General features: G+C 39.0%; 1 protein-coding gene across 2 annotated transcripts in view; it reads left to right on the forward strand.

Annotated features, from left to right (window-relative positions):
• Window positions 1-199: 199 nt before the first annotated feature.
• The window catches only part of peak1 (pseudopodium-enriched atypical kinase 1), a 98,213-nt gene continuing 76,597 nt past the window's right edge, over window positions 200-21,815 (forward strand). For both annotated transcript variants that reach the window (XM_069527966.1, XM_069527965.1), the window contains exons 1-2: window positions 200-338; window positions 18,550-18,656. The gene's annotated coding sequence lies outside the window, so the exon portion shown is untranslated. The remainder of the gene's footprint in view (window positions 339-18,549; window positions 18,657-21,815) is intronic.

A 21,815-nucleotide genomic window follows, 5' to 3' on the forward strand; every position in this document is an offset into this window, starting at 1 on the left:
TACTGGAAACGATTTGGTGTGCCTTGTAAATTGCGCGCTCACGCGAGGTAGTCCCGGCCAGCCCAGAATCCCAGTGCGCTCGCTCCCGCGTCCCTCCGGTGGAAAAAACTGCAGCGGCCACGAAGAGTGAGAGAGAGAGAGATAGAGAGAGAAAGGGAGAGAGAGAGAGAGAGGAGCCGTGTATGAAAACACCCACAGACACTGACGAGGAGCGGAGCCACACACACACGGACTTTTTTTTTTTTGCTCATTCCTGCCGAGGACGACGCTGTCAAAGCCGGGATTAATGTCTGCTGAGAGGCGCTAGCAGCGAGCGGACAGTATTCGGCGCGTGGAAGGTAAGAGAAAAGTTTAGCTGAGAGCTTTTTTTCCCTTTGCCCCCAAATTGAAAGTGTCTCAGCCACAAGTCTCGTCACTTCACCTCCGTCTGCCAAGTCGCAGTTTGCGCCGCAGCTCCGTGTCTTTAGCGACGAGCTAACTGCGCTGTGTCGCTCCGTTTGCGCCAAATGTCACGTTATTGCGAGGAGTTCGCTGCGTTGAAGTGACTGCGCTTCGTAACGTGGCTACAGGTTTACCGCTGTCACACCGAGGAACTAGCTGAGCCCGTGTTTTGCTTTTGCACCGAAGTTAATTCAGCGCACGCTTTGGAAACGAGTCCACACGGAACTCGTGTTTACAGAGCAGGACAGACAGCTTCACTTACCGCTACGATCGACCGCACCGGGGCCCCTGGGACCACCAGGGGTCTTACACAGGGGACCTGTGAGAGATGCTTGTACTTGAGAAGCACTACAACATCCTAAATGTTAGTATCATAGGCTGAGAAGAGTGGGAAGAAGTTTGTGTCCTACCTGCACAACACGTGCCAACACCAAGTTATATGCAATAACAACATCAAGTAATATTATAGTTGTTATTAGTCATTTAAAATACTTTATTTGTGTCCAAAGGAGAGTTAAGTGCAAGCAGGAGAGCAAACAGAAATGCACAGACAATTTATCCACACATATGAACTGCTAAATACTGACAGTTACTTTTAGAAAAATACTTCAGCAAACAAACAAACAAAAACACTTATGTCGTATTAGATAATGTGCATTCATCAAGGTTAATGGACGACTGATCCTTTGCACTGAACCCTGTGGTGATGAACAGAGAATGACAACTAGCAAAACATTTTACAAATCCAAGGTAGAAAAATCAGGTCTTATGCTTTCTCACTGTACTTGCACAATGCATACGCCTTTTATCAACATGTCATCAAAATATATTGGTCTTTTGTTACATTGCTATTAATTCATATTTTCTTAAATAATTGATTTTATTTTATAACCTATTTGATTGGTATTTGTGTAATATCTTTCATAGGTGTAGTTTATCCTTAGAATTCCTGTTTAAAGGTGTAGAGGATCAACCTCTCTTATCGTCTTTCTCCATCCAAGACCTGTCTTCAGCATGTTTTCTACAAACCCTATCAGTGCTGTTTTTATTTTTCTTGGAAAAAGCATGGAGGCTGTAACAACTCATGACAGAAATTAGTTTTTATGCAGGTCTGAGATTGAGGTTTTCAGTTGCATGTTGTGAAGGTGATAATATCACCTGTCAGCATCTGTGGTCTCAGGTTAGTGCTGAAATGTTTGGTCAGTTTAGGTTAAAAAAATGAATCCTATTGTGTAGTCAGTTTAGTGATAGTGAAGTATTATCTGAAAGTTAGTTCTGGTTCCTGTTATTCTGAGGCACAGACTGCTTGTACTCAACTTTTTGGGACTCATTGTCAAAAATCTTGAAGTAATTCTAGACTACTTGACTTATTCAACATAGTGTCACTGTCACAATGTCAGTGCCGGTAACATTAGCAACAAGCTCACCTAAAGCTATTAATCTGGTATTTTTGATTATTGACTGATGACATCAGTTTCAGGTATCGGAGAGAGGCTTGAAAATGAACAGTTGTGAGTGCAGGATGTTTTGTAGTTTCTTACTCATCCAGTGTGTCTTCTCTTACATATTAATCATCACAGTATGGGTCAGATGCTGTGAGGGTTGTCAGTGATGGTCTTTAGATGATAGAAACATTTACATAATATGTTTAGCTTTAGAGACGAAACATCAGCATCAGACCTCAGCTAACCACACTGTTCCAATTGTAATTGGGATTCCGCTGAAATCCACAGAATCTGTTATTTTCCTTCAGTTGTAAAAGTACTGAACTTTTGTTTATGCGAAGAATGTGTTTGTGAAAGTGAAACCATCCTCAGTTTCAGTGTCGCAAGTTCAGGCAAGTGAGAGTTGAAGTACATTACCACTGTAAACCTCAGTCCATTCAAAACTGACAGATAACTGTGTGTTCACGTGGGACTGTAGTTTGTCAGTTCTTGTTTTTACTTGCTCCTTGCTCTTGTTTTGATTACCACTCAGTGAGTTGACAGTGTCAACAGAGGCAGGCGTCTGACATTGTTACTTCTTCACCTGTGTAAAGGCGGATGGAGAGATGGGACAAGTCCCAAAAGAATGTGGGACACATATTTATCTGATTGTTTCCTACATTTCTGAATCGTGGACATACCGGACATTCTTTGTGGAGAACAACAGGAAGATCATGGTTTGTGTTGGTCTCGATCTTTTGGTTTTGCAGGACTACAAGAAGTTCCCAGTGTCTGACAGTTTGAAGGATACATGCATCAGTGGTCAGAATAGTTCATGAGGTTTATTTTCATGGCAGCTGCTCTGTTTGTCTATTACAGACATTCAGAGCTGCATTATTGATCCATGCTATGACAGTATCATGCATGGTTTTCCATACTGTTTTAATGTGGTTGCTGTGCATAAACATTTTTGAGAGAGTCTTTTAACCATCTGTAGAGAGAGGATACTGTATTGACCGTAATATGATTCAACAACTTTCATCTTCACAGGTTGATATATTCTTTTTGAGCACATATAGCAGTGTAACTTTGCTCTTTTACAAAGTGTTGTATCATTGGTTAGGGTAAGTAGCCTTATTATGTTGTTAGGCTATAGTGAGCTAACCTAAAAAACGCACATTATTTGACCTTTAGGTACAATGGGCAAGTCTCGTTGATGTAAACAGGAAGCAGATTTAAAGCAAAAAATAAAAGGGATTTCTTTTCTTCGGCAAGGTGGTGTAACTAAAACATAGTCCCTAACCTAAGCCATTTAAAGTCAATATGGAATTTGGTTTGTCCAATTTAGGTCTCTGAAGTCTGCTGGAACATTTTCTGCTGCCGCAGAAAAATTTAATTCATGATGAGGAAAAATGAGTTCTCGTCTCTTGACGTCTTTACAGCAAAAACTAACCAGGGAGAAAATCTGTTAAACGGCCAAGAATGACGCCTGTCAAAGATGATGAGGTCAAAGAAGACTGAACATCTGAAAGATGTTAACTGTCAAAGAAATTGGTTTTGCGAGAATAATCAACTCACTATAGTAATTCAGTCATCTGTCTGAGCCAATGGGACGTTGAGCTATACAGACATCTGATTAAAAAAAAACATTAACATTTTAGTGAGCAGCCAGAAGCTGTCACATGTCAGATGGTTAAGGCGGGTTGAGAAAATAGTTCAAACCTATTCAAGTCTTAATTTACCAATGCTATTGTGAATGGCACATATTGGGAGCACTAACTTAAGTGTACTTCAGGACGGAGCCATCACTCAGAGATGTTAAAAGGAGTGCTATAAGGATTTTGGCTCACTTCATCATTTGACATGTTTGTTTAACTTTTTCCTCTTTCCTTATTTCAGTGTGTACAGTGAATAACAATAACCAGTGCTTCATCTTTCAAATTTTTTTAATGATAATAATCCAATATTATGTGAAAAATAGCCACCACAAAGTCTAATCCTCCAGAAACCCAGGGGAAACCCTGAGTGAGGTAAAAGAGATACAATAAATGTGACAAAGTCAGTTACAGTTTCTATTACAATAGACTTGAATTGTGTTGTAAAGGCCTATCATAGATGACTCATTGGCCTGGAGGCGTATATTGAAATAGCAGTACATTGAGATGTTAAAAATCTGTCCCTTCACATTGTGAACTGGCAAGAAAGTAGTTTCTGTTTGCCAGAAAGTTCAGAACGACCCAAACCTTCGCTTGGACTGAGGCCTATCAATATTTGTTTAGTAAGTAGTGTTGTCACGATACTGAAATAATGACTTTGATTTGATGCCTGCTTAAATATCTCAATACCGATACTGAAAGAATACAACAGTCAAGAACAAGGAGGTCCAATGAGTCATATGTGTGCATTCTACTTTTGGGCATTGCTGTAATGTGCTGGCAATTGCCATACAGTGTTAGACATACAGTTAATCTAAGTAAAGTGCCTGATTTCAAAGTGTTTCAACTGAGATAGAAAAAATAAAACCTGTTTCAGAAATTGAGTTATAACCTCACATTCAAACCCTGTCATAACTGATTCCAGTATACTGTATTATTCATTTTCCTGTTATACATTTAGAGCTAGCTGAGATCTCATCAGATGACTTTTATTTGGGACTGAAGGCAGCATATCAGTGTCAGAAACAACATCTGCAATTCCAAAAGTGTTTGTCGGCAAAAAATATTTATCAAATATTTGTTTTGGATAAAATTCAGTGACATAAATAATAGATAATTGTGTGGTTGACAAAGTGAATGAGAATGTGTTGGTCCTGAAACAGATATGTGAAGGAAGTGTCATGTGACTCCCTGACCCTTGACCTCTCCCCCTTGCCCTGAGCCAGGGCTTCAGCTAGGTAACAGGTGTGACCTAGAGGTTAAGGAGTACACACACACACACGCACGCACGCACATGCACACACACACACACACACACACACACACACACACACACACACACACACACACACACACACACAATTACATACTCTCTTGATGTTCGGACAGATTCTGTTGAACAGCAGTGATACACATACCATAACAAAATCTTAACCATGGAGTTTTTAAAGTTTTACACTGATGTGTCTGTCGGATTAAAATGTATTTGGCAAACACTAATTACACTTGTCTGTGTGACAGCATCTTAAACCAATCCAGGTTCATGTCTGAAGTGTCTTTGAATAAGTGATCACAGCAAATGATCATAATGAACTGTAGTGTTGCTCCTCACACACTTCAATACATTGCTACCATTTTTTTTTTAGATAATATGCTCGTTAAAAACATATGATTTGAGGTATTGTTACCAGAAACGAAGCATAAAGTTTGACGAAACCCACCAACATAACTTTGCATCTCCAAACTCGACTCCATTTCTCAAATGTCACTCTCTTTTTGGTGAACAACACTGTTACTTTTTCACACCAATGGTAATTTTACCATGTTGTTGTCCCTTAAACAAAATATCCCAGGTTTTAAAAGGTCAGTGGAGCCTGCTAAAGTGCAGTTTGGGCTGGAAGCCATGTCGAAAAACTTCAGCTCTGTCTGCAATCAAAGCAGAGCTGGAGCCCAGTCACATTTTGTTTTTGGATTTCTGCTCTTGATATGATTTGTGTTGGCAGCCCCAGGTCATGGCTTACAGTGAGAGCATTTTGCAGTTACCAGGCAATAACATTGCACCTTCCAAAAGTCAGTGTAATGTCATCTGAGCCATCCAGGTGGGAAGATGTCAAGGTGTCAGAACAAATTAAATAAATCCACTGGAGCCCAAAGCTCAAGCACCAGGATGAATGGTGAAATATTTTCAGTTCCACTACAACACATCTGTTATGTTAATAATTTGATTATCAGAGGATGACTGTTTTGATTTAGAAGTCTTGTTTTAAAATTGAAGTGTATGTTTGTTTTCTTTTTTTCAGACTGCTTGCATGTGACTTTTCATCACATGCAACATTTAGCAATATCTGGTGCTAAATAACACAGAAATGCCTTGTTTTGTGTTTTGCTGGAACACAGGAAATGATATCCATGTGAGACAACAGAGTGGCATCATGTTTTACTTTGTCCATTGTGGACTAAAGCAAAGCACTCGGTTATTCTTGGTTAACTTCTTGGTAGACACTGCAGATCCCTCATCACTTTTTTTTTAATAGGTTTTATTATATCAACAACATTTGGAACAGTTAAGAGAAGAACACTAAACCACATGTTGGACTTCACATAAAACTAAAGTCTGGTTCTGTCTCCCCCACAAGTCCACCACAGATTAGTTCAATACAGTTAAAAAAAGAAAGAAAATAATCTGTTCCTGGTGTTACTGCTGACCCTCATAAACCAACAACTCAGGAGAGTAAACAGAAAGAGATAATGTCTGTGTTGCTACAATAACAACAGCGTTCATATGTACAATATGTTCACAGCACTCACAGTGCCCACAACGGTCAGGTTGCTCAGTTAGTGGAAGGAGGGAAACTCCATAAGGAATAAACAATCCACCTGACGATTTCCTCCTGACTCTGAAACAAGGTGTCTGCTCCGGAGTGGTGACAACACGCAGGCTTTACAATGCTTGGCTTGTCTGTGGGAAAGACTATCGACTGTATCTGTATAGATTGTGAGATAATATGACATATTGAGAGTTTAGTCTCACAAATTCTAGGACTCCTAAATATTCCTTCATATCTGTCACATTTCACTTGAATTTCCTTCATTATGGTCATAAAAAGGTTGTATATTTTCCTTGTTGAAACCTTCACAAACCCTGTTTTCACATTACAACTTACATTATTTTTATTCTTATGTCCTTAAAGGGATAGTTCATGGAAAAATGAAATTCACTCATTATCTACTCACCACTATGCCGATGGAGGGGTGGGTTTGAAGTGTTTGAGTCAAAATTCCATACATTTGAAGTAACTGGTGACCAAAAAAAAACAACAGAAAAAAACATAAAATGCCTCCATACTGCTCCTGTGGTATCATCGAAGCCTAAATGTCTGCTACCGGAAGTAGTGATGCTACCACGCACCCCCTATTGTGTCAGGGGCTTCCTGACAATCATACCTCCATTGGCACAGTGGTGATTTTTCTGTGAACTATCCCTTTAAGAAAATAACGTCAGACTTTTTTTTTTGTCTGGCATTTGGTATTTTATGCTGTAAAATTTGAACTTACAATGCCTTGGCAACGGACAGTAACAAGTTTTATACATACACAACATACATTAAAACTGTAAAATTTTATAAGAGCTTTAATACATTTGACAATGGCAAATGTATGTTTCTGTGTAAAAATGTTAGGAGTTATGTTTTATTCTCGGGATTTACTTGTATTTGGTCTAATAAAGGAACAAATAATTAAAGAGAAAATTTCAGAGTTTTCATTTAGAAGATGATTTGCAAATATTAATACCTCTAATCTTTAGTGAATTGAATTTGTTTTACCTTTCTGCCTTGCAATTTCTTCACTGTGTGAAGAAAGCTGATAAATGTTAAACATTTTGGGTTTGACCTTTTAAAGGAATGTTGACTTTGTAAATATTGTCTGGGTATGTCAAGGCTATTGCTCTGCTGATAAGCTATTAGCTGCAGTGTTGATCTTGCAAGTCCAATGAGCTATTAGCTGAGTTAGGTTATTATTTAGTACTGGCTCATATAAAACCTTATGAAATGTGTAACATAAAGGCATGTGGGCCTGAAGTGCAGATGCTTTAGTCTAACTTTCAAATACTAACTGCTTTTTTAGTTTGCTCTGCATACAAATAAGAGCTATTAGCTTGGGTGATGACTCTAATGACTGAGTTCACCTCTCTTTGTCCATTCACCAAAGTGTGTAATATGAAAGTGTTTCTCCTCCTCACAGAGCAGACAGAGTTCAACTATTCAGCACATCCAGAACTGACTTAATGGGCTTAAGCTATTGGACTCAGAGATTTAGTGGTGTCAGATAGTCTCTGTCTGAACTGAATAGTGGGTGTGGGAAAGACAACAACTACCATCATCATCATCCTGTGAGGTCCACTATACAAAAGCAGAGGCAGGGCCAGTGGTAATGTTAGGAGTTTTCATGGTTGATGTCTTTCAGACACCTCACCTGTCTTCCTTCTTGTAAAAAACTTTACAGTGTCTTGTTAATGCATGACTAAAAGCTGACTGATGTGGCTCTTACTAGTCATTACATTAGCTGTTTGCTTTTGGTGGTTTGCAGAGAGTCTAATGGAAGATGTACTGACAGCAAATAGAATGAATGCTGTGCCATTTTTCATGTTGAATGACCTGATGCTCCACGTCTGTCATTTCACCCTGGCTTCTATCCACAAACCTGGTTCCAACAACACTTATATGGGGTCAGACTGAATATGAAGGATAAGTGTGGGTCTTGGCTGTGGGCAAATTTAAACAGTATTAATGATTGAGGACACATTTTTTAGTGGTTGTTCACATGTTGTATATACAATGTGTCCTCAAGTAGACTCTCTGACCCTGAAACTAAAGGAGATTCCTTCAAGGGTCCGTCCAGCTGTGATACATTCCAAGCTTGATAAGTTCTGTAATTTCTCAGGCTACAGCCAACTAACAGAGCAGTCGACTTGAACTATGTTGTGATGGTGTTTCTTCTCTTATTCAACACATTCCTATGGCATTTTGCCCCCCAAAAATCTCTTGAGTGTATTAGACGATGTTCAAACATCAATGGAGAAGGAATCAATTGCAATAAAAAAAGTACAAGGTTTGTTGTGGTTTTCAAAGCCGTTGGTAAATTAAGACAACCATGTCCATGTTATGTCAGATGGGGACATTTGAAGTAAATTGTCATTGTAACAGTCATTATTTGAAGTCTGAGTGGTTTCGATGTACAAAAACAAAGTCTATTAGTTTTTCAACAAAAAAACTGCTGAATGGTGGATATTCCTCTGTCCAGTACAGGAGGTGCTGTTCTGAAACAAACACGCAAAAATCAAACCCACTAGCAAACATTACCTTTGGTTTCAAAATCAAATCATCCTGCTACAGAAAATGGACTGGTAACAAAATGGCCATTCATCCTGACTATCAGTCTAATCACATATAGGGATAATTCAACTTGACAACTTCTCAAGTCATAACATTATGGTGAATGTATTTGAATGAAAGTTATGTTGCGTAATGTGTTCATACATTGGATTCTTGACCTCAAAAGTCCCAAACCAACATCAAATAATATATAATGCATAAATTACCCCTTGACGATAATGTGGCCTTTTCTTTCTACCATTAATGCCATTATCTTTGAAGGTAACTTTGAAATATATTCTTAACCGCTGAGCACTTAATTCATTTTTGCTTTCTTTATTAACGTGAAATGTAGAAGTAGAGCCTGAATAAAGTATTCTTTCTGAGAGTTTTGCAATCTGAGATTCTAATACCTGCTTATGTCTGAGACAGCTCACAGCCTGAGGCTGCAATTGAAGATGGCCAAAGACCTAACAAAATGTGGTGGGAGATCATCCCTGGATGTACCTGGTTTCCAATTTAATTTAAAAGAAATATGCCTCAAAACTCTGTCCCACTGTTCTGCATTTATGGCGATCAAATCTGAAAGGGGATGAATATGGGCTAAAACAAATAACTATGAAATATTAAGAAAAATCATTGTCAACACTGCAAATTAAGTGACATGCAGTTGCATGCATAGCCCACCCAGCATTTGTGCACACCTGCAAATGCACACTTTATGTTTTCAACACTGTCATCATGTATCTCTGTAGCAGGTGAAAAATATCCCCTGTATCACCTGTGTTTCTGCAGTTAGGCTTTTGATCTTGGTGAGTGTTGGCACCTTTCTGGTTCAGTGGCTACTGCTCTTGCAGGATTTGAGTCTCACTGTCTAAGACCCTGACTGACGGTAACACTGGAGACGTGTGCTACATCTCCAAACATTTCCTGTGAACAGGGAACTGGGAAACTCTCCTGTCGAGTGACAAATCAAAGGTTCTTTGCTATACCTTCATTTTAAAGCCATATCTGTGCTTCAGTTGTTTCTCTGGATTATCAAAAACGTTTTTAATGGTCTCTAACATTTTACTGCCATGATGTTGTATTGAACTCCATATATGGACGGATAATTCTCCCTTGCAGGATCTGTGATCTATCTACATAAGTATTTGTTTTAGTTAGGGCAAGGCCTCTGTGATTGGTTGTGTCTTTGGTGGGGGTCACAACAAGTCTGCCTTACACAAATGTGTTGAGAGCACAAAGGGATGTTTGCTTTTGGCCAAGTTTTGACCTCACTAACACTGCTGGACTCAGCCTGTATCTTAAAATAACTTGCTACGTGTTGTGCTGAAATCTCTCAGACATACCTTGCTGCTGTAGGACTTGTTTACCATGGTGAAACTGATCTGTCCCTGGTGTTGGAGATTACAAGCCTAGATGGGGGCTACTCGTGTACTTCAGTGCTATCTGGTCGATTCATCCGAAGCATCAACCTTTAAGGATGAAGTGTGGTAGGTTTTTGGATACAGGTTGTGAGAATGTATGTTTGTTGGGTATCGAATACCATCAGTTACACAACTGTACTAGCAGAAGAAAACGTATACACGGCTTTTTGGAGGAATATTTTGCAAAATGTCCTTTAGTTGCATGGATATATTCTGTATGGATGTATGATGTACAGTCTAAATATAGAATATGTTTCTTAATTTGCATCTTGACAAGTCTTATAAATTACAGATGACAGAGATGGAGGCTGTGGGTGTGGTGCCTCTCTGCAAATCCACACTTAATAATGGTTCTTCCTGACACTGCGAATGTGTAAAAGCTTCCTCCACCGTTCTGAATGCTAAACTAGGTCAACATGACGCACTTATTTCTATTCAAATTCAAAAGCTCTGTTTCTTATCTCTTGTTCCTACCGTAAGACCCCTCGTCTTTTTATGGCATTTCTAATCCGGTCTTAATTCAATAGTGAACAGGACAGACTTTAAATACTGCTGTGCCTCAGCTTTGGTTGATTCACGGTATTGGGAACTTTGTGTTAAGTCCTGTCTTGAAGTGTAGAAACTGATAGAAATATATCCTGACGTGATAGTGTGGCTACAATCTGATCACAGTTTTATTACTATGTCACACTGTATGCACACATTTGTTGTCACTAAGTGTAAAGAAGTATTGGTAAAATCAGTGCTCTAAGCTTTCACGCTGCTCCCTGGGGTAAAATCATTCTATTACCTTAAGTTGTCCTATTTGCTTGTTGAAGATGTATTTGACAGGTACAGGCAGCTGTGGACCAAGGAGTGGGACTGCCTGGGCAGTCTCAGAGAAAACATTATCCTCTGTCGTTTGCCTAGAAGTGTTGAACTTACATATTACAGCAATTTAATCAGTTGTTTGCGTAGTTAGTAGAGCTGTCACTATTTATCCAGAAGGCTTTCATTCATTTATACGAATGCAGAGATTTCAAATTGTCGTGTCAAAATTTGTTCAAACTTGATTTTTGGAAAAAGTGACAGCCCTTGTAGTTAGCATGCATTAGCTCAGAGGCATAACTTGGATTCTAAATAATCAAAAGTTGTACTCACCATGAATGTAACACGTAATTTATTGGTGGGGTTGGGCACGGTGCCTAAACGGGTCCAGAACCGATCCTTTTTCTTTTTTTTTTAAAGCACAAAATGATGGCTCTTTATTTTGCTAAGGCAAATTTTAATTTGAAATTCAACATATTAACAGTTTAAAGTACATAATGAATAAAACTCTCAACCATTAAGTTTTGGCATCTGGTTGTCAGGTCCAGTTCGAGGTAGTTACTAGCAACCTTTAGGCTCACGTTACGTGCTGTCAGAGTCATCTGGAGTGGTTGTGTTTTTGCAACCAGAGTTAAGTGTTAACTAGGCACATGTGGTGATGTTTATGTTGCCTGTAAGCAGAGCAACTATTTCAGTACAGAGCTGAGGCACCAAAGTGAGGCACCAAAATCTGGTTTGTGATTTGATCTGTTTGGTAGGATTTCGGTACCCCACCCTTACAGCAATATTTCATTTTCAAAATAGGATCAAGTTCAGTAATGCAGGTAGGCTGTGACTAAATAATGCTTCCTTCATTCTATATGGGGACAACAAAAAAATTTAATTTGGACTGCACAGACTTGCTGGAACCTTAAATTTACTGGCAAAGAGGCTAACAATTGTACCTTAAACTGTTTTTCAGTCTGCATTCCAAGGTGGTTAGGACATTATGCAACATTTGTGGTGAAAAGGCATCCCAGAATTCACCACCTCATCAGTTGTAAACAAACATCCGCTGCCTGACCTTGCCTGACACAGCAAGACTCTTCCGCAAATAATCCTGTTGGTGCTGCCCAAATTAAATTTGCAGACTCACCCCATTTTCAAGTGACCCAGCTGAGTGAAGGCACAGCTCAAATTACCTGTTCAATTTACAGACCCCCCTTTCCTTTTAGCCTGTGTATCGCATACACACAGATACACACAGTCCATCCACGCTGTGATCTCATTAGCAGTATTAGAGCATGCAGTATCTTTGTAACAGTAACTGCCGCCTGGTTGTGTAAGTAGTTGTTGTTTGGTGCGTGACAAGATGTGGATCACATTAAGATTGAAATGGCAAGAAAACAAACACTCAGACCCTGGCCCACGCCCAGGCCCATACCACAGCTATATCAGGCTGGCAGTCTGAGGGGGGGCTCCTGAGTTTGTAAGGGATGAGACAAGAGTGACGGTACTGTTTGAGAATGGTGTGAAAAACAGCACGTAGATTTTTTGAAAAAAAAGAAGAAACAGATGTCCTTTTAAGATGAGAGGAGCAAGGTTTGAAGATTTGGTATCTGAACTCACTTCTTGTGCAACTTCTGTGTCCGTGAGTGAGTGGTTGTGATAGCAGGTGGGTGTCCTGCCCAGATATTGGCATTGTGCCACTTGATTTGGGCCACAGGAGGAGGAGGAAAGGAAGAGGAGGAGTTTGCAGCAGTATGATCCAGGAGACTGTTGACTGACAGGAACAGTGGCTGAGCAGAAACTAGCCAACGAGCATGAGGCTGCACAGCACAATAAGATTCAGTATTTATTTCAATTTATAATGTCTGCTCCCATTACTGGGACACCATATTGTAAGATCAAAGCGAAAATAAAATGTTCAAACATAAGGATTATTTTCTCCTGTGGATTTTTTCTGGCACCATTCATTTACACAAAGGAGGAAAATGTCTGTTTTCTTTGCTGAAGAAAAGCAGTTATGTAAATTGACAATTTATATGCTACACTAAGGGTGGACTGATCACCAATGACTCCATACAAAAAAACCTGCATATTCCCCAATAGCAATTAGGTGGACACCACCCTACCATAGCACACACCCGTGTATTTACTCTGGCATGCAGGTTTCTCCCTTGTGCGAGCACATCATCTTCCCCCTGGGTGAGTGCTGGAGTAGAACACCTGCACCGACACGTGATGGGGACTCGGCACAGATCAGAGGACTCTCCACACTGTGCTTGTGTCTTGTTGCGTCAGAAAAGCATGCTAACTCTTCAGGGGTGGAGAGAGCAGCGGGAGGAATGTTTGGGAGATGATAATGTTTCTCGCTGTGTAATGTGTCACTGCTTGTGTTATCACTTTGTGAAATTTTGAAAGAGGTTCAGTTATTGTGAATTGAAAATAATGTAGAGGGATCCAAATGTTTTTGAGCTGTTCACTGAGAAAATACTTGTGTTGACCAGCTCTGACATCATCTGATAAATTATTTCTTCAACTTGCAGATTCATTGAAATGGGGCACAAACTGTCATTGGATAATAGCTTATATTTTCTTCAAAAAATATGCACATTGAAAGTCTAAATTAAACATTTATTTTCAGTAGAGAAAATAATATTCAAGCCTAAGTTATTCCCCAGGTTTTAACTAAAACATACACACACAACTATACCTGCCCTACATCCACCAACACGCTCTGCTTTTAATTAAAAGCTATCTCTTCTGCACACGCCTGTATGAATCCCCTATTGCATGTCAGCTAGTTAAGCAAGACATGTTAATTTACTTTTGCAGTATAAGCAAGAATTAGGCTCAGTGTAAAAGCATGACAGGAAGGATGACATGCATATTAATCAGGCTGACTTTCCTCATAACGAGCTTTAATTAAACAGTGATGTGGATATAATGATTAACGACAAGTGCAAATATATTTAAAACAAAATTAGGTCAGCCCGTAGAGTGTGTTTTAGTATATATGTAAACGACATATTTTGTGAGCCAATTTGTCATATTTTTGCCTGATCAAAATCATAGTGAGTCTAGTGATTCTAATTTAATATTAATAGAAGGTAGCTGTAGGTAGTTGTCACTCTAACCAGCATAAAGCTCAGAAGAAAGTGTAACATACTCAAGAGTATGTTTGCAAAGCATGCTGGATTTGACTCTTGTCAGCCCAAAAAGCAGCTATCTGCAATCAACCGCTTGAGTCTGTTTTATTTAAAGTTCACATACAGTACATGGAGACCTCTGGTAGGTAGTTGGCCGTCACCTTGTCAGTCAAACATTTGTGCGATATAGTGATTATACACCCAGTTGCAAAATAAGAAGCTGCAGTTTTCTTTCAAGTTTGTACTACAATTTTGTTTAGTGAAGTCTGACTGGACAGATGGAAAAGCAAGTGTAGGAAATTAAATGTGCTTTCCATAGTGAGCTTCCCATATGCTACTACTCCGATCTCAATCTATAATGAAATGACAGCAGACATGTTCAGTAAATATCTTGTTTGCTTACATCTGACATCTATAAAAAACAGTATTGCATTATTTGAGGAGTGCTTCTCAGATTTCCTGTTTTTTTGTGTCAGGTGATAATGTGAGCAAATTGCAAAGAGAAACTCTGTATCCAGTAGTTACTGGACATTTTCGGGAAAACACTTTTCTGTTATACACCAGATTAAACTAGATATATTTCTGAGATTTAGATATTTTGATAGCTGTTTTTCTTGCCTTGGAAGGAAGCCTTGCTTGATTTCTTTATACATATTTACAGCCTTTGTGCTAAGCTAAGCTGACTGGCTGCTAGCTGTAGCGTCATATTTATTGTACATGCATGAAAGAATGGTGGACATCCATTTCCATCATGTCAGAATACTCTTTTAATCTCCTTCGTTCAGTTTCAGTGTGGCTGATGAATTGTATTACAGATTCAAATTCTCCAGTGTTTGAGTTCATAAAGATATCAAGCGTGAGTTTCCCTGCAAAATAAATCTATTAAAAAGCTCAATGCAACATTAAGTCTTTTGCTGCCTTTTTAGTGATTGTAAAGTAAGACAATGATCTTTTAAGAAAGAGATCTTCCGATTAGTTATATAACTGCCTTTTTCTATATGTATATACTGAGGCATGCCTCTGGGTAGCAATAAACTGCAACATTGTGCCCCTGCACAAGCAGACAGGCTTCCCAAGGAGCTTGAGCTTGATCCTGAGCACCTTGTCACCCTGTTGAGTTTACATCACTTTTATCTGGCTTGCTACCAGTGGATTGTTCATTCTGTGTTTTTCTGTCTAAACCAGCTCTGTGTTTTCTTTGCATCAACTGGAGATTCTTGACCTCGGTTATTCTGTCATTCTGTAATTACTGCCAACCATAAACAACCGAAATACCGCTGAGCATTGCCACGGGTGGCTGCCCTCGCCACGACAATCTGGAGTTTCCCTTTTGTCCTCAGATATGTCTGATGTAGAGCCAGCTGCCCACCCTGGGAGCTGAACTGTGGGACGACCATATGGAGAGACAAAAAGAGGAAGTTGAACTGTTAAAGGAACATGGATGGAGTTGATGTATAAATACTAGTGAAAGAGGGACATGCCTTGTAAAGACAAAATAAAAAGAGGGGCTTGTTAAGTAACTGGTTTCCAAGAGATGTCAGACTCCTTTTCTGTCCCTCTACAGAATCATATTTAAATATAGACTCTATTGCCATCTGAATGTGATGCAAGTTCTTGGCTCTTGGATCAGCATAAATGCTTTTTTTGCCCTGGCTCCAAGATGTATAATGATGACATCATGTTTAATGTACTACTGCAGAGCTCTCCATTCCAGTCATTTGTCTAATCGTTTGACTAGAATACATATTCTTTGTGAATATGATATCCACTCAGTCACTAGTTAGAGTACCCTGGCTGAATTTTCCTGAAAAATACTTGGGTCATGACGTAATCCTTGTGTTGTAGAGCCGGCATGGCTGGTTTATGTTTGGTGAGGTTGGAGTAGACATGTGTGTCTTTTTTTGATGGTCTTTTTGACATTTTTTCAGATGCTGTCCACTTGTTTCACTCACAATCCCAACACCTAATGCATTTAGAAGTATGTAGACATTGGATGTGAACTAGAGCATCACATATTCTTCCCTTGCAGCCCCAGCATCTCTGAAACTTTTAACTTTTTTGTCTGGAATGTCTTTCCAGACTTTCCAGGCTGTTGCAAAGGTCATGGGGAACTTTCGGTTGTTGTTGTCGTCTTGGGAATAGGGTCTTGGCCTGAAGACATGCTCCACGGACCGTTGCAAACAGTCTGCTGCCCCTCCTGTGGCCTGCCAGCCCACTTAGTCTGCACACACAATCAATTTTAGCACATGGCTTCATGCAGACACCACAGCGTTTTGTAAATGTTCGGCTGGTTCTTTCTTCAGTGTTATTGGGAGTTTGAAAATATACTTTGTCAAAGTAAAGTCATGTCTTGTTTAACCATCAAAATAAAAAAAAAATTCACAGAAAGTGAGTATCTTGTCCCGATAATAATATTCTCTAAGTAGCAAATGTATACGTAAGTCAGGAATTCCAGATAAAAGTAAGAGCCTGTTAGAGCTGTTCTTCATTAAAGTTTTTGAATTAAGTACAAATAAGTACTCTTTCTATTTGAATGGAGAACATGGATAATATTTTTATATTACCTGCAAAATGATTGAAATCTTGCACTCTCAACCTCTGTATGTCACTTCCTTTTGGTCCAAGAGTTATACTTCTCTAAAACTTGTGCATTAAATCTGTCCATTGTGGCTTCGTGGCAGCAGCTTGTGGAGGCATTTTAATACAGACAGAGCTCAGCGAGTGGGTACAAACTGCATCTCTGCTGTTGGGATGCAATAAAACAGTTTGCATCACAGTAGCAGCCTGGTGTACTCAGCTCTCTATCTGTCCTGATTACCAATGCTTGACTGCCATTAAGTGATACATAAAGCTGTTTAGATATCTGCCTGTGAAGAAATACTGTGGTGCACTGTCACTTAGAGTCAGAGGAAGTCATGGCTTAAACAAGCAGTGAAGTGAATCACAGGGGAGAATAAGGTTGACTCACTCTATTCTTATTTATTGGACTGTCCTCTCTTTCATTTATGATATTTAAGGCAATTTGCACATTTACTGTTCCACTTGGAAATCTTTTATTGGCATCTGTTGTTTTGTAAACTGATACTAAAATATATAGAATTGAGATATTGTACATTTTACATGAACCTAATGGGTTTTTTTGCAGCAACATGCCAAAGTTTTCACGTTCACAAAATGCACACCCAAATATGGACCTGCACACAGCACCTACACCTGCAAATGTTCACACAAACAGACCTTGTTCACCTCCCCCCATCCTCTGCTCACTGGTGTTGGATTATACATTGAAGGCCAAGTCATGTTACATGCAAGTGGACCATCTTAAAACAAAAAACATAAAACAGGCTTTCAGTGTAAACAGACTCTCCTCATCTCAACTCTTGGCTCTGATAGTTGAGAGCCACTAGTTGTGCTCTGCTCAAACAATTCCTTATATAGCTGGGTTTTTGTCTGAGCAGATTACAGAACGCTCTGCCTGCAGTAATGAATTTAGGCCAGGGGAGTGGTTCATGTCTAATTTGTGATGACTCATGCTTATCATGAGAATTGGGATGTGTTGTGGAGAATGTTTTTGGAATGGTTCGTTAGTCTGTTGGTATTATTAATGCACAGTTGGGTTTTTGGCTGTGTTATGTGAATATTTGTGATTATTTCACATGAGTAGTGTTTTTGTCATCTCATTCTAGTTGTGTATAACAGAGTCCTACCTCCTCGACCAACCCAGCGGGAAGCAAACTGGTACAGATCGTAGTTTTACTAATTTCCACACCACAGTCCTTTGTGTTACGTAAGCAATCTCCAGACATGCAATCTGTCGATTGCCTAAATTACAGATAATCATCACAATTTTATTTTAGCAATATAACAAAAGTCCAATATATACAGTATCAATATAATGCTTATGCATTGTGCCTGAGGAGGTATAAATAATTATAAAGCTCAGGATATAAATAATCAACATCAAATTTGTAAAATGTTCTGCTTCTTGTCTCAGCCAAATTTTGTTTTTAAACTTAAAAAAATAATATAATATTAATAAAACTTAATATTGTCTCAAAGATTTTGGAGATAGCCTGTACTTTATGCTCAGTTGAGATTTATATATGTCAACCTTTTACCAAATACTTAAATGGGTCAGCTTTTTATGATTTATTTAAAGTTTCAGTGAATAATAATTATTAGGAATTTTTTGCTTTGACCCCAACCAACAGTTGGTACTTCTTAAGAAACTTTTCTGCATCTGTGACTCCTCAGAAGTAGGAGCTGACATCTCTTGTTTCTCTTGTTTGCAGGGAAGCTGGCTGCAGTTAGAGGATGCCCTTTGGCTTTGTCTGAATCAGCGTGTTCTGGTTCCTTCAGACCTGTAACGCTCAAGACAGCAAGGCACACAGCCTGGCAGGTAAGCTCAGCCAAAAGCTTGTTATTCTCACTGCACAACTAATCATATTAGGATTTTTCATTCCCTACCATTATGCAGTCTCTTTGTACATTAAACAAAATACTCCTAATGTCCTAATGTCTCTCAGAGCTACTGTACAAAAAAAAGAAAAAGACAGTTTTACAGCTGCGGCTGGGTTGGCATGTGTTGCTGTGGTGGGCCTGTAATGCCCATTGAGATTTGAGATATATTGAACAACACCACATGGCAACGTAAAAATCAGACATTTACAGTGACACCTTCAACATTACTACAACAAGGCAAAGAAAAAGACATTGTTGACTGAAATATCAACATCTTCAGTCTGGCTCTTTACTGGCAGACTGGTTTGGACTTGTTCATTCTGATAGCTGTGACTCAACATAATATTTGGAGAAGACTTAGTCTGTCATCCAAAGGGTTAGTTATCCTTGCACAGGGAGACTGGAAGGCCATATTGTGTGCTTTCAGATTGTTGTTTTGTCTGTTCTTTGTGACTGCCTCTCTATAAATCTCCCTCTTACTTTTATGCTTTTTCCAAACCCAACAACCTCACCCTGTTAACCCGGCTCGTATGGGTGTGTCTTTAACTTAGTGTAGGTCTTTACAGAACACAGTTGTATTAAAGTAAAATCTCCACAGCTCAGTTCATATAGAGAACTCTCAAATGCATCATGTTGTCGAGGGAGAAGTCAAGAGCGTTCCCTCGCAAATCTTTCTTGCATATTCCACTGTGATAAAACACAACATTTTGAGGGTAATACTGCACGGTGAAAACATTATATTTCTCTCTGGTAGTTCCTTTCAAGCCAAGTTCAAATGATTCAGTTGATAAGGAGTTTTTTTTAGTTTACAGTCATCTTCTCCATCTGGAAAATTATTTCATCCTTTCTGACTTCATGGCAAAGTTATTTCAAAATCGTAGAGTCACGTCACCTACAAAGCGCAGCTGCTATTTTTGGACTTGACTTGTTTTTGTTCTGTTTAGATGGTTATTTCTGCCTCTGCGTTGATGACTGGGACTGCTGTGTTGTGTTGTCTCTGTTAATCCATCTGCATTGATGCCACAATGGCTGCTACTGCTTTACTATTAAGTTAAATTCATATTTCCCCATTCCTTTTTCCTCCTCCCCTGATATTTGCTCTGCATGGTCTGTTGTGCCTTGCAAACATACAGTTTTTGTTCCCACAATAAGACAGGATATTAACGTAATTTGCATTCTATTTCAAATTGTCTAAACTACTATATAAAAATGCTATATAGCTACAGCCTTCCACTGTGTCAACATGCAAAAGTTTAGGGTATCAAGGTAGCCTGATCCAACTGTCGGGACAAGTGCATTATGAGATCTTTAATGATTCCCAGCTCTAATTAGCAAAATCCCACATTAGTCTTTAAATTGACTTTGAAAAGGTCCAGAGCATAATTGGACCTGCAGGCTCTCGGTTTTTGAGTCCAGGCCAGCAAACACACACACCTCTCTGTTCACAGGCTCCCACTGATAGGCCCTGTGCCATTTAGTCTCATGGGGGGATCAGGAGGATCTTTAGGAGGGGAGTTGATTTGAGGGGGTTGTTTTTGACATCATTATCTTCTAAATGCTGATTCACTGATAGTGCCGTCATTAACTCAAATGTGCTCAAGAGGTTGCAAGAGTCTGGCATCCACATCTCTTCTTGTTTTCCTCTGGGGAACTTAATCAGTGAGCTGGGGGATGCGGGGTAGTGTTGTCTGAATATATGATAGCAGCAGTTGTAAAATCAGAGCTTTATGATACTAACCATAATGTTAGGAAAATAAAATGAAGATATTGTTGCACATTGAGGAATTCAAGCATATTATTTTTAATGTTTTCTTAAGTTAGTTTTTAACTCTCATTATTACTATTACAGTATAACTGGCCTTGTGTGCCAGCAGTTGTACTTCCACAGGCCCAATGCTAATTTAACGATGGATGTCTGGCCAAAAATGCACTGAAATACTAACGCAACATGCAAGATCTTTAAATTAGAAATCATACTGCAAATCTTAAACTTGACAGTATGTATTCAGCATTCAGTGAAGGGCCAAACTCCTCCAGGAAATTTTCATCGAGAGCATATGAACAGACTATTGGGTCAGTAGTCTGAATTAATGTCTAAATATCTGTTATGGATCTTGTGTGGTAGTGGTGACACATGGCAGGTGGGTTTGACTGCTGCTAAACTCTTTGGAAACACCTTCTTAAATTGTTGATGGTTGAACGGTGGACATTCAGCTGTGCAGACATTGCTCTGGTTGACATTGCATTGTGACCAGTCCGAAGCACACCTTTGCAGTTATGCTCTGTACATCAGCACCTTGAAATACCACACCTGTCAAGTGTATAGACAAACTTTACTACAAGGTGCTCACTAACACAGATTTAAACACATTTGTATAAAGAATTTGAAAGAATTAAATAGGGGTACAATGGAGCTCAGAGCATGGTTTTTAGTCATGGATCGGGTAATTTTTCAGATCAGCAGCTGAACAAAGAAAGGTGCACTTCTAATATTTACATGAGACAGACAAATTATGGGTGATGTGGCTTTAAATGTATGGCCATGCTCATTGTATTGCCATGTCTACATACTGTAATGTCTTCCATCATCAGTATATTATTTATAGCAAAGTGCTCCTATACACGTGACTTAAATGATGCGGGTGACTTCTCTAATTGTTCCACTTGTTCAGTAACCATGGCTTATAACTTCAACTGCTTTGAAGAGGAAAAGTTAATGTGAACACACAACTGCTTTGATTTGACTGCTTTTCTGGACTGAAATTTATGCAATTATTTCCTTAAAAGGTTATCGCAACAGTAAAATTGTATTTTACTCTAATATGGAAAACTTTGCAACTAATCTGTGGTTCAGAACCTTTCTGAATCTTGGTGGTAGATCAGTACAAAGTCTGTTACCAATTAACCTTTTGTATGCTCAGAAAATATCTTTTATTTCAACTCAAAAGAAAAGTATTGCATTCATATTTTATATTTTTTTCATCATCATCTTTTACATCATTTATCAGTAAAATACAGGTAGCACACAAGTTTAACTCTCGTAAGATAAGGTGCTTCATCTGTTGTGTTACCTTTATCTGCATAACTTTATCTTCAG

Source organism: Paralichthys olivaceus, chromosome 7 (assembly GCF_024713975.1).
Source record: "Paralichthys olivaceus isolate ysfri-2021 chromosome 7, ASM2471397v2, whole genome shotgun sequence".
NCBI classification, from domain to species: Eukaryota; Metazoa; Chordata; class Actinopteri; order Pleuronectiformes; family Paralichthyidae; genus Paralichthys; species Paralichthys olivaceus.